We start from the raw sequence: 12415 nt of genomic DNA, 5'->3' as shown, positions 1-12415 counted from the left end.
CCGAGTTACTTCTTGGGCAAGAGGCAGCTTCCCCTCAGGAGACGCTAGTTTGCTCCCTGGGGGTTCAGGTGGCTGACTGTGCTGGCAGCCCAGGGCTTTGGGGGTTCATGGGACACTGAGCTTCAAGTGGAGGAGGCAGCCACAGCTGGTCAGTGAGAGAGTTTTGGGGACTGGCCTCTCAGCACTCTGAGGAGCCCTCTCCCCAACTGCACTCCCCAGGGAAGGACACTGTCCTGCTGGGTTTTGGCCCAGGGTCCTTGTTTCCACTGACTTTGCCCAGGACACTCTGATCCTCTTTGGCTCTTGAGATGCATTGAAAAAGACCCTGACACTGGGAAAGATGGAGGGCAGGAGGAGAAGGAGGTGACAGGGGACGAGATGGTTGGATGGCATCACCAACTCGATGGACGTGAATTTGAGCAAACTCTGAGACAGTGAAGGACAGGGAAGCCTGGTACGCTGCAGTCCATGAGGTCACAAAGAGACATACACAACTGAGCGACTGAGCCGTCCAACCTGGACACACAAGCACACACGGGCCCCTTCACTGCAGAGTCGCTGGGCCTCACAGCAAACACCTGGGGGCGGGGTGGGTATTTCCCTCTCTCCCTCAAACCCGGCTGGCAGGCACCCCAGTTTCAACACCACAGTGACCACATTTCCAAGAAGAGGCTCCCAGAGCCACAGTTAGACAAAGGAGCTGTGTTACCTCGGGCCACGCTTGCTGCCAGCACACGGGAACGTCTGGAACGTATCAGACAAGGGCTTCAGGTTACACGAAGCAGCCGGGTCTCAGAAACTACAGTGTGTGGTCCTGGACCCAGCGGCCACCCCCAGCCCAGTTCGGCCTCCTGTCTGGATGAGAGGCCCAGGCGGCAAAAGTCGGCGGGATTCCACACGTCTGTTCATTATTTTCTCTATCAGGAAGTCTTTCCTTCTTAACTGACCCTCAAAGAGGTAACAGACCACCTTGCTACAGAGGAGGCTTTGCCCAGTTAGTCTGTCCCAGAGTCCAAATTATTTGTGTGGTGTGCCATCATCTTTCTTCAGACCTTCACAGGCTCACAACTGGAATTATACACACCCACCCTGAGAGGCACACACACCCAGAGGCACACGGGTGTATGGACATGTCCACACACACAAATACACAACCAGCGACACGCCCTAACCTGGAAACACACACACTCACACACAAACTCATCCAAAGATACACACCCTGAGCCACAAACACTCCCACATACACACACCCACAGACACCCACACGTGCCTCTGTTCCCGCAGACACACGTACAGACTCACTCACACCTAAAGCCACAGGTACATGTCAGATTATAGCAAATCGCAATCAGACAAGTCAAACAAATGTGTAAGGAGACCTAAAGTCAGAAAACTACACATTCACACTCACACATTTACACACTCTCAGACAGGCACACCCCTGAACCATGCACAGGCTGACCGCAGCTCCGTTACCTCCTAGCTGGTTCGTGACCGCCTCTGCCTCCCCAAGGCCGCAGTCCTGGCTTCCCAAGCCTTTCTTACCGAGAGTCCTGAGCAGGAGACAAGATGGCAGGTCATTCAAGAGAGACTTGAGAGGGAATGGAGTCAGGGTACCAGCAAACTTGGCCTGAGCCAGTGACACAGACATGCAACACCATCACCCTCCTGTAACACAGCACAGTCCTCATATTCATGGTCGCTGACGGACCAGGGTAAAACCCCAGAGATCCCCACCACCTCAAGATGCAATTGGAGAAGAATTTGAAAATATTCTTGCAATAAATCCTAAGAGTTTTCATCATAAGGAAAAATATTTTTACTCTTTCTTTAATCTTGTATCCATACAAGATGATGGATGTTCACCAAACTTATTGTGAAAATCATTTCATGACATATGTCAGTCAAATCAGTATTCTCTACACCTTAAACTTATACAGTGCTGTGTGACAATTACATCTCAATAAAACTGGAAAGAAAAAAAGAAAATACTCTTACAGCTTGCATTTGGAGAGTCATTAACCCAAAAGTTTCTTGAAGAGTCCCAAACTCAATAAAAACAACCAAAGAATGAATTTTATGGAGAATAATATATGAGAAATGAAAAACATACTGCTTATGAAAGTGAAACATTTAGTTTATTATGCTATATCTCACATGAAAGAACTGTATTAGATTTTTAATTCTGTGGAGTAATACATACGCTAGAATATAACTTTAAGAAAATAAATTTGCCTGTGTCATTGAAAAAACATCATGTGACAAAGTCTCATCTAGGAGAAAGTTAATGCCAATTTCTCAAAATCTGTAAACTATGCAGCACAGATGCTGTTGAAATTACCAAGTGGAATAGAGAAGATTGGGAATTTCCTGGCTGTCCGGTGGTTAGGACTCTGTGCTTCCATTGCAGGGGACATGGGTTTGATTCCTGGTCAGGGAATTAAGATCTCATATGCTGTGATGTGGCCAAAAAAAAAAGAATAGAGAAAATTTACTGAGGAGTGAGAAGAGCTTGGGCTTCCAAGGGCTTCATATGGAATTGATTTTCTTTACAGAAGACCATGTTATGTCATTTGTTCCTAAAATGTGTAAGAAGTACAATCAAGGGTCTCTTTCTGTAACCAGATGACTAAAAAATGGTTGAACCAGCCTTGCATACTCTGGTCTTTTGCCATTTCTCTGTGGCCAGAAAAAAAGAAAAAGGTTTTAACAAATACTTTTTATATGGCTTTGAGAAATATTTGCTCTTTACAGATAGAATCTCACTTGAAAGAAAAATTAGGGCAGCTTGACTGGTGCTGGGGACACTGGAATCAGGAGGAGAGTGAATGAAGTTTCCTGATCCTCTTTCATCTGATTTCTGCCATCTCTGGACAATGAGAAACTCTCTAGGAACTCCAAGCAGAGGACAAAGGGCAGGGCTTGGACCAGGCTCACAAGCCACCGTCTGCGGCTTCCCTGGTGGCTCAAAGACAAAGAATCCGTCCGCCAATGCGGGAGACCTGGGGTTCGATTCCTGGGTTGGGAAGATAACCCCAGAGTAGGGAATGGCAACCCATTCCAGTATTCTTGCCTGGAAAATCCCATGACAGAAGAGCTTCATGGGCTACAGTCCACGGGGTCGGAAAAAATCAGACACGACTGAGTGACTGAATACAAACGAACAAACACTAGAGGAGGAAAGTCAGCTTTGAAATGGTTCCACCTCCCACCTTGGGGTGGGAAGCATCATGAATGAGGACTCCTCTAGAAAACAAGCTTCCAAGATGGAGAGCTATGGGGAGTGGGCAAACACGGGCAGCCCCTTACACCCCCTCCGCCCTGGGACTGGGCAGAGTCTCCCAGAACCCATTGCTTACCCTTGTCCCGGGGAAAAGAGGGCCAGGGGTTTCTAGGGGACAGGGCTCCTTTCCCATGGTTCCAAGGAACTGAGTCACTGGTTTCCTCACTTGGGTGGACATTGCAAGCTCTGTCCTTGGTCAGCCCTATCTGAAATGCTGGGACCTGGGGGGAGCTGGGAGGTGTCACAGGTCAAAGAGAGAAAGGAGGATTCTCGGGAGTGGGGTGATTTGGAGCCTGGAAATGATGGGAATCAGATGTTTCCCAGAGAAATTTCCAATCCAAAAAGAGTGGGGGTGGTCCGAAGTGTTTTTCATAGAAGTAGTCCAGTTCTGCTGCCCCAAGAAGACTGTATCCTCTTGGCTGCTCGCCCCCAGGGCTGCAGCAGTCTGGGCCTCAAACCACTGGCTCCATAGACATGCATAGGGGTATCTTCTTGGACACCTGAGCAGGTGGCTATGTGGCCCCGGGACCCCCAAAGTAAAGGTTTCTGTGGGTCTTGGGCAATGACAGGGGCTAAATGTGTCCACTGAACTCATTCACAAGAGGGAAGGACCCATTACAGACCAGTGAGTGGTCTGAAGTGAACAAAGAGGTCCCCATATCTGATTTGGAGAACTGCTCTGTGTGTGTGTATGTGATGTGGTGTGAGAGGGAGAAAGGACAGGAGGAACTTGGGGGTCAGGGGTCAGGTGAAGGAGTGTGTGTGGAAGCTGAACATGGCCTGGCCCCAGGCACGGTGCACGGGGCAGAACCTTGTTCTGAATGTGGGGTCGGTGCCATGATTCCTCCCGCACCAGGTGGCAGACAGGCTGCAGCAACGAGGCAGCCCTTCCACTGAAAAGATTGTGGCGTAGGGGAAGTTCAAGGAGGGGCTACCACTCCCCGGTCCCCAGTCATCTCCCTGGCCTACCACCCCCGCCCCCAGCAGACCCAGGCCCAAAGCGTCCTGCTGGGCTCCGCGAAAAGAGCCAGTCCCTCCATCCTCAGTCTGGGTGGCACCCTGGTGTCCTGCCACGCCACGCCTACAAGGATACAAATGGCTGGGAAGCTAGAGCCCTGAGGAGCAGTTTCCTTACTGGCTGTTTGGCCAGTGCCTGGACCAGGGTTCAGCAAAAACTCTACTTGGGGGTAGGACCTACCCCTGGAGCAGATGGAGCGAGAGAGGAAGTGGGTAACTACTCCAGAAGGGGCTTATGGAGGGTTCCTCAATCTCCCATCTTCCCACTTGGCCTCGGCATTAAAATTCATAGCTCAGAGTTACAGGTTCATGGTACTACATTTACTTCATAACTATTAGCAAACTTGAGGCCAGCAGCAGGCAGAGATCCCAGCCCCCTGGCCCATGAATCCTGGAGAAGAGGCACCGAGCAGGGAGTCTGTCTTCACAGCAAGAGCTCTTGTCCCACAGGAAGGTGGTTGTCAAGACTGAGAAGTGTACAGGGGCCAAAAGAAAGCATCGTTCTGGACGCTGACCACACCGCACTGTGCCCTCGGAATGGGGCAGGGAGACTGTGCTCTGGGTCTGGGCCCTCAGGAGTCACCCCTCCCTGCTCTGTCAGCGGTCCAGCACTCACCTTCCTGGCGGGACACGCCGCCACCTTCTGGCTGCCCCAGCTGGAGCTGTCTGGCCCAGCTGGGCAGATAGAAGAGTATAAACATGGGTGCCCCCATTTCTGGCCGGTCCAGGCTTTCCTTGCTTTTGTCCTGAATGGGAAACAGGAGGAGCCCACGGGAAGGGAATTTAGGAAAGGGTGCATGAGCTTCCCACGTGGCAGTACTAATCAAGAACCTGCCTGCCAATGCAGGAGACTCAAGAGACGCAGGTTGGATCCCTGGGACAGGAAGACCCCCTGGAGAAGGGCTTGGCAACCCGCTCCAATATTCTTGCCAGGAGAACCCCATGGACAGGGGAGCCTGATGGGCTACAGTCCACTGAGTTGCAGAGTCGCACATGACTGAAGCGACTTAGTACACATGACTTAGCACCCACACAGGGAGGCCCCCCCAAAGCTTGAAGCCCGGGAGCCCCCAGGCTCAGAGAGGGACCCCATTCTCCCCACCCCAATGTTGCTCCAGCTGGAGCTCTGTCCCTCAGGGGGCTGAGAACTCACTGTGAAAAGGGAGCTTCCTGGAGTGCTGGAGGGCCTGCCAGCCTGCCCCAGAGCCGCCTACCACGGGCTGCTCCCTGCGCCCAGCAGGCCCCTGGCTCACAGAGGTCCGGGGATGTCCACTGACAGGGACATGAGGCCCCTGGGCCAGTTTGCAAAAGGCAGGGAGATGGGTGGGAGGCGGTGACTGGGTAGGAAAATTGTAGGGACAGGAGAGCAGACTGCTTGGGTGGCTGGAGGCCAGAGACAGGCCAGAAGGGGTGTCCACAGCAAAGGAGTAGAGAGCAGAAAGGGAGGGCAGGCGATAAGGCAGGAGGGTGCGGGGGAGGGGGGCTAGCCGAAAGCGGGAGATTCCCAGGGGCTGGTGGAAGCTGTGGGCCTTGCGGGCTCCAAAGTGGGGAGGGAGCCTGCTAATGAGGAGTGGGAGGCTGGCCGGGCAGGGTAGATGAGCAGGAGGAGGGCCAGACCAGGGCTGAGAGTGGGGGCCCGCAGAAGGCAGGGGTAGGGGGAAGCTGGTAAGGGGGATGCGGCAAGGGAAGGAGGAGGGGGAGGGCCGGGCTGGGGCAGCAGAGGTGCAGTAGGGCTTCGTGGTTGCCAGTGAACAAGGCAAGTGCTTGGACCCTGGGGTTCCGGAATCTGCCTCTCTTCCTTTAGAATGTGTCCTTGTGACCTTAGAAGTGGAGAATTCTAGAGAGAGAGAGAAGAGCCCTGCCTGCGCCACAACTGTGCCCACTGTAGAGATGAGGAGACTGAGGTCCATGTGGAGACCATCAGAGACAATGCCTGGCCAGAACCAGGTATGTTTGTCCTGGGGCAAGGCCTCTCTCCAACCGGAGCCAGCCCATGTCAGGCCCCATCTGGGGGCTTATGAGACAGACTCCTGGCTCCTCCTCGCTCCTTGGAGAGGAGCCTGAGAGCCTGGCTGGCTGGTGCTCCAGAGCGACCTCTCCCTCCTAGGCACATCCCTCCCACCCTCCCAGGAGTCCCTCCATGGCAGGGTCGAGGGGCTTGGGTGGGAGATGTTTGGGCTGAGGAATTTCCTAGAGCAAACAGGGATCCCCATATTTGTCTCTGAGCATCCCTGACCCAGATGGGCCTGGGCAGCAAAGGCGGCCGTGGAGGTTGGTCAAAAACCATGGAGTCCCCCCGGGGCTCTGTGCTGGGACACGGTGGGCCAGGCGCTGCCCCCATTCTCCCTGGAGTGAGGACCAGTGAGAATTGTCAGGTAAGAAACCTCTCCGTGGAGACATCTTCCACCCATCATCCATCATTCACACAGTTGGATCCCTATGCTCTCTGGATCCCAGGAAGGACTTCAAGGAGACCTCCCAGGACAGTGAGTCGGGGCACACCTGATCCCTCCCACGTGTGACTGACTGATTTCTCCTAGAACTTCCCTGAGTTTCACAACAAGGACCAAAGAACCTGGGTTTCTGGGGACTGAGTGGCCTCTCCTTGCAAGTCCAGGTGATCCTCATGCCTTTCCCTCTAGATGCTTCAGTCTTTAAGCAAATGCACAAGAAATCTTCAACCCCATCAAGCCATTCCCCATGTCATATCCTATCATACTGCTTCCTTCATCTTCATTTCATCTCTGATCTCCCTTCCAATGATTCTCCAGACCCGGGGCCACCATCCTTCACTCTACCAGCTCTTTGCCATCCTCCACTCCCCTCTGGTCCTCACCAGCACTCGTTACAATGGCTCCTTGACAACACCCCAAGATGCTGGCAGGTTGCTGAGAAGGGGTTCTGCTTCCCACAGTGAGGCAGCCAAGGGGAGAGGACGACAGGGCCCCAGACAGGATGTAGGGATCAGAAAGTGAGGGTGATGATGCCACTCCCCCTGCCCAGCTGGAGACTGAGACCAAGGCAGTGTGCCTAACTATCCCCTACCCTCTGGCAGAGAACCCCGTGGCTCAGCCTGGTGTGGGATCACTGGTCTGATCCCTGCACACCAAAGAGTGGAAACCACATCCAGTCAGCTCTGGGGGGTTCTACACCAGGAGCCGTGGAATGATTCTCTGAGCCTGGGCGGAGTCAGAAACAGGTGAGCATCCCACTAGGGAGAGACATGGGCAGGTAAGCACACCTGTGAGAGCTGATGTCGGGCCAGGGCTCCTGGGTGATGTAGGTCAGCGTGGCCCAGGGAAGCCCCTGGGGACTGGTGCTGACCTGCCCCCACTCCCTGTAGCCAAACCCCCACCCTTGTGAGATCCTGGAGAAAGAGGAGGAGAATCCTGAGTTAACCAAGACTAGGGGCTCTCAAAACAGAAATCAAGTCCTGAAAGAAAGGAAGACACTCTGGCCCCATCACGTGTGAATTTATGAACTGAGACATGAACGGCCCCAACAGCATGGAGGCTCAGATCCTGGGGCAAACCCTGCAGGTTTGGAAAAAAGCTCGTGGAGGGGACCTGGATTCCAGGAACCATGGCAGGTCTGTTCTGCAGGAAAGTTCTGTGGTGAGATGATCGACAACAGCACGAGAGGGAACTCTCAGAGTGAAAACGAGAATGCGTGTGTGTGTGTGTGTGTGTGTGTGTGTGGGAGCCACGAGAGTGACTCAGCTCTGATGTCGCACGGGATGTTCTGCTAGAGCTAGAGTTTAAGACGCTCTTTCAGGAGTTGAGAAGAGCACAACTGAAAACCCTGTTACAAATTGGCTTGGGGCTGTTTGTCACAGCTCCCAAGAGGCAGACCCTGGTCCCAAAGACGACAAAGCAGGACCACTGCCTGTGCTCACGATAAGGAATCCCTTCCGGACGCCCTGCACACATCAGGCACTGCACTCAGCCCTGCAGATGCCGTGATGAAGTCAGACACATCCCCATCCCAGGCTATCTGAACACACATCACAGTGCCCCACACCTCCCTTGTGAAACAGGAGTAGGTATTCTCACTGCATTGTTCTCACTGTGCTGCTGGGACTTCATTCCTCATCCCCCAACCCCCACGCAGGCTCTAAGGGGACCAGAGTATACCTGCTGGCCCATGACTCTGGCTGTCTTTTGTGATAACAAACCCTGCTCATGGATAAAGAAGTCAGGAGGCTCGGGTGATCTGTGCGAAAGGACGGTGTGGCTGGGAGAGCAAAACCCTGCAGACCAGCCTGGGGGGAGGTGGGCTTGGGTGGTTAGGACTGAAGAGAGAAAAAGGCTGAAGGAGAGGGAGTCCCAGGAGGCAGCTGCCTTCTGTAAGAAGCAGATTTCGAGGGTGAGTAATGGGAAGAGGTTTTCACTTATTTGCTGAGAATTAAGAATGTACTCCCAGACATGTGACTCAGTTTCCTCCGAAAAACAAGGACATTAAAAAAAAAAAAAAGAGTTAGGAAGAGGAAAGACAGAATGCATGCAATGTGTGCCCACATTTGGGTCCTGACCTGATTCTAATAAACTAGCTGTAAAAAGATACTCTTGAGACAGTTGGGGAAATCTGAGTACAGGTAGGGTGGTAAATGATCTTAAAGACTAGCTTTTAATTTTTTTTTTTTAAGCTAAGATGAGTGGTGGTTGCATTAAAAGGTGTCCTCAAGACTTCTGGTTGCTAAGGGAGGGGAAGAAGGAGAAGGATGAACTGAGAGCTTGGGGTTAATAGACGCAAACTATTACATTTAGAATGGATAAACAACAAAGTCCTACTGTATAGCATGGGCTTCCCAGGTGGCACAGTGGTAAAGAACCTGCCTGCCAGTGCAGGAGACACAAGAGATTCAGGTTCAATGGCAGGTTCGATCCCTGGGTTGGGAAGATACCAAGGAAGAAGGAATGGCAACCCACTCCAGTATTCTTGCCTGGAAAATTCAATGGATGGAGGAGCCTGGCAGGTTATAGTCCCTGGACTTGCAAAGAGTCAAACATGACTGAGCGTGTGCAAGTGTGCATGCACACACACACACACACACACACACACACTTTACAGCACAGAGAACTATATCCAATCTCCTGGGATAAACCATAATGGAAAATATTTTTAAAATGTGTATATTAGTATGTGTATAACTGAGTTCACTTTGTGATACAGGAGAAAAATAGCACAACATTGTAAATCAACTATTACTATATGGAAATTTTAAAAAGTGTCCTCAACAGAAGTGACGCACCCTGATGTGTTAGGCTGACACATTGTGAGGTCAGTGGGACTAATGAGGGAGGGAATCCATGCAAGAAGTTTGGCAGAAGTTGGTTGTTGTGGTTGCTGGGTGGGGAGTCCCAGTAGGGCAAGGTGAGTTCCTGCTGAGGCCGAGTTTCTGCTCCAGTGGTGAAAGAAGCAAGCAGGACTTGCCCACTGAATCCTTGAGGACCTCTGGGGCCTACCAGGGCCATGGTAGGTGGGTGCCCAGGCTGGTTCTTTAGGACTCTACTAGGATTCTTTGATGCACTGCCCCAAACTGGAGATCAGAACATCTTAGGCACATCCATATTTTAGTGAATCCCCCAAAGTAAATAAGAATTGTCATAGGTTCATGCTGGACCTTGGTCAACCTAACTCATTGTCAACCTTCCCATGTTTGACTTTGGCGTATTCAACTTTCCAACAGCCCCATCGCCCTTGGCCACAGTCCAGACTGACAGTCTCTACCCCTTTTACACACCCAACCCAAAGAGATCTGTGTATGGGTTTGTTCTCAGTCATGTCTGACTCTTTGTGACTCCATGGACTGCAGCCCACCAGGCTCCTCTGGTCATGGAATTTTCCAGGCAAGAATACTGGAGTAGGTTGCCATTTTCCACTCCAGGGGATCTTCCCAACCCAAGGACTGAACATGTATCTCTGTGTCTCCTGAATTGACAGACTCTTTACCACCACACTACCTGGGAAGACTCCCAAAGAGCTCTATTGGCCGTTTCTTTTTTTCCCCTTTGATCAGGTCTTTATTCAAGATTAGTTGTCCAAAACAAGAACTACAGCCTGGAGCACCTGTCTGGCAACCCACAGCTGTTTGTGCATCTGCCTCTCTTGGTCTATGTATCACCCTAGTTTTGCTGTTCATGGGATTTTTACTGAGGTTAATCCTTATAGTTTATGAAGGTGAATGGAAAATGGACAAATGAAAGTGCTGATGCTAGTGCTAGGAAATGACCTTAATACAGGTGAGTAGAAGACGGAAATCACAAGATGTGATAAAGCAACCAACTTTGGCCTCAATCAGCTGCATTTGGGTGTAAGCCTGCCACACATGCCACAGTATGAAGGGCAAGAATACAATCAAAGAGCGTGTGCATAGCCGTGGTCACAGGAGATTGCATTTAGGCTACAACATGCAATTAGAGGTTCAGTTGTATTTTCAGCTGGGGGCGGGGAATAGGACCCATTCCATACTCCCTGTCCTTACCAGCTAGCTCTGGGTCTGTTAGACTTGATATCCTCAGTGCTGTCTTTTAAGTACCACTGTGCTCTGCCTCAACTAGACTCCCCAAGTCTCTCACAGCCTACACATAGCTACTAGTGAGGGCTTCCTGAAACCCAGACCTGTCCCTGGTCCTTCCTAGGTGGAGTCTCTGTGTCCCAGCTTTCCAGCCCAAGGACTCTTTGTTTCTATACAAATTTTAGCATGTTTTGTCCTAGCTCAGTAAAAAAAATGCCGTTGGTATTTTGATTGAGATTACACTGAATCTCTAGATTGCCTTGTGTAATATGGTCATTTTAACAATTAATTCTTTGGATCTGTGAGCATGGTATGTCTTTCCATTTGTGTCATCTTCAATATCTTTCATTAAGTTCTTATAGCTTTCCAAGTAAAGGTCTTTTATCTTCTTGGTCGATTTATTCCTAGGTATTTTATTCTTTTTGATGCACTTATAAATGGGGTTGTTTCCCTAATTTCTCTTTCTGATAGTTTGCTGTCCATGTACAGTGGCACAACAGATTTCTGTATATTAAGTTTGTAACTTACAACTTCGCTCAATTCATTTATTAATTCTGATAGCTTTTTTGTGGCATCTTTAAGATTTTCTGTATATAATATCATGTCATCTGCAAACATTGACATTTAACTTTTTCCTTTCCAATTTGAATTCTTGTATTTCTTTTATGTGCCTTATTTTCTAGGCCTTGCAATACTACATTGAATAAAAGTGTAAGAGTGTGCTTCCTTCTCTTGTTCCTGATCTTAGAGGAAATTCTTTCAGCTTTCCACCATTGTTTATGATGTTAGATGTAGATTTATCCTATATGGGCTTTATTTTATTGAAGTATGGTCCCTATATACCTACTGTGTTAAGAATTTTTATCATAAGTGGATGTCAAAATTTGTCAAGGGTTTTTCTGCATCTCTTGAGATGATCATATAGTTTTCATTCTTTATGCTGACTCATTTGTAGATATTGAGCCATCCTTGGCATCTCTGGGGTAATTCCCCCTCCATTGTAGTGTATGATTTTTTGATGTATTGTTGAATTGGTTTGTGGAGATTTTTTTTTTTTTTTTTTTTTTTTTGCCACTGTGTTCATCAGTGATATTGGCCAGTAATTTTCTTTTGGGGGGGCCTTTGTCTGATATCATTCTATGCTGGCCTCATAGAATGAGTCTGGACATGTTCCAGCCTCTTCAATTTGGGGGATAGCTTGAGAATGATAGGTGTTAACTCTACTGTAAATATTTGGTAGAATTCATGTGAAGCCATCATGTCCTGAACTTCTGTTTGTTAGTAGTTTTCTTTTTTTGTTTGTTTTTTAACTTATTCAATTTCACTACTGATAAATGATCTCTTCATATTTTCTATTTATTTCTGATTCACTCTCAGGAGATTGTACATTATTAGGTATTTGCCCATTTCTTCTAGGCTGTCAATTTTATTGGCATATAGTTCTTTGTAGTATTCTCTAATAATCCTTTATATTTCTGGCATGTCAGTAATAACTTCTTTCTCATTTCTGATTTATTTATTTGAGCCCTATTTCCTTTTCTATTGTTTTTTGTTTCTACCTCCTTTATTTCTATTCTGATCCTTATGATTTCTTTCCT

Source organism: Dama dama, chromosome 8 (assembly GCF_033118175.1).
Source record: "Dama dama isolate Ldn47 chromosome 8, ASM3311817v1, whole genome shotgun sequence".
Classification (NCBI taxonomy): Eukaryota; Metazoa; Chordata; class Mammalia; order Artiodactyla; family Cervidae; genus Dama; species Dama dama.
Note: the sequence above shows the minus strand (reverse complement) of the source record.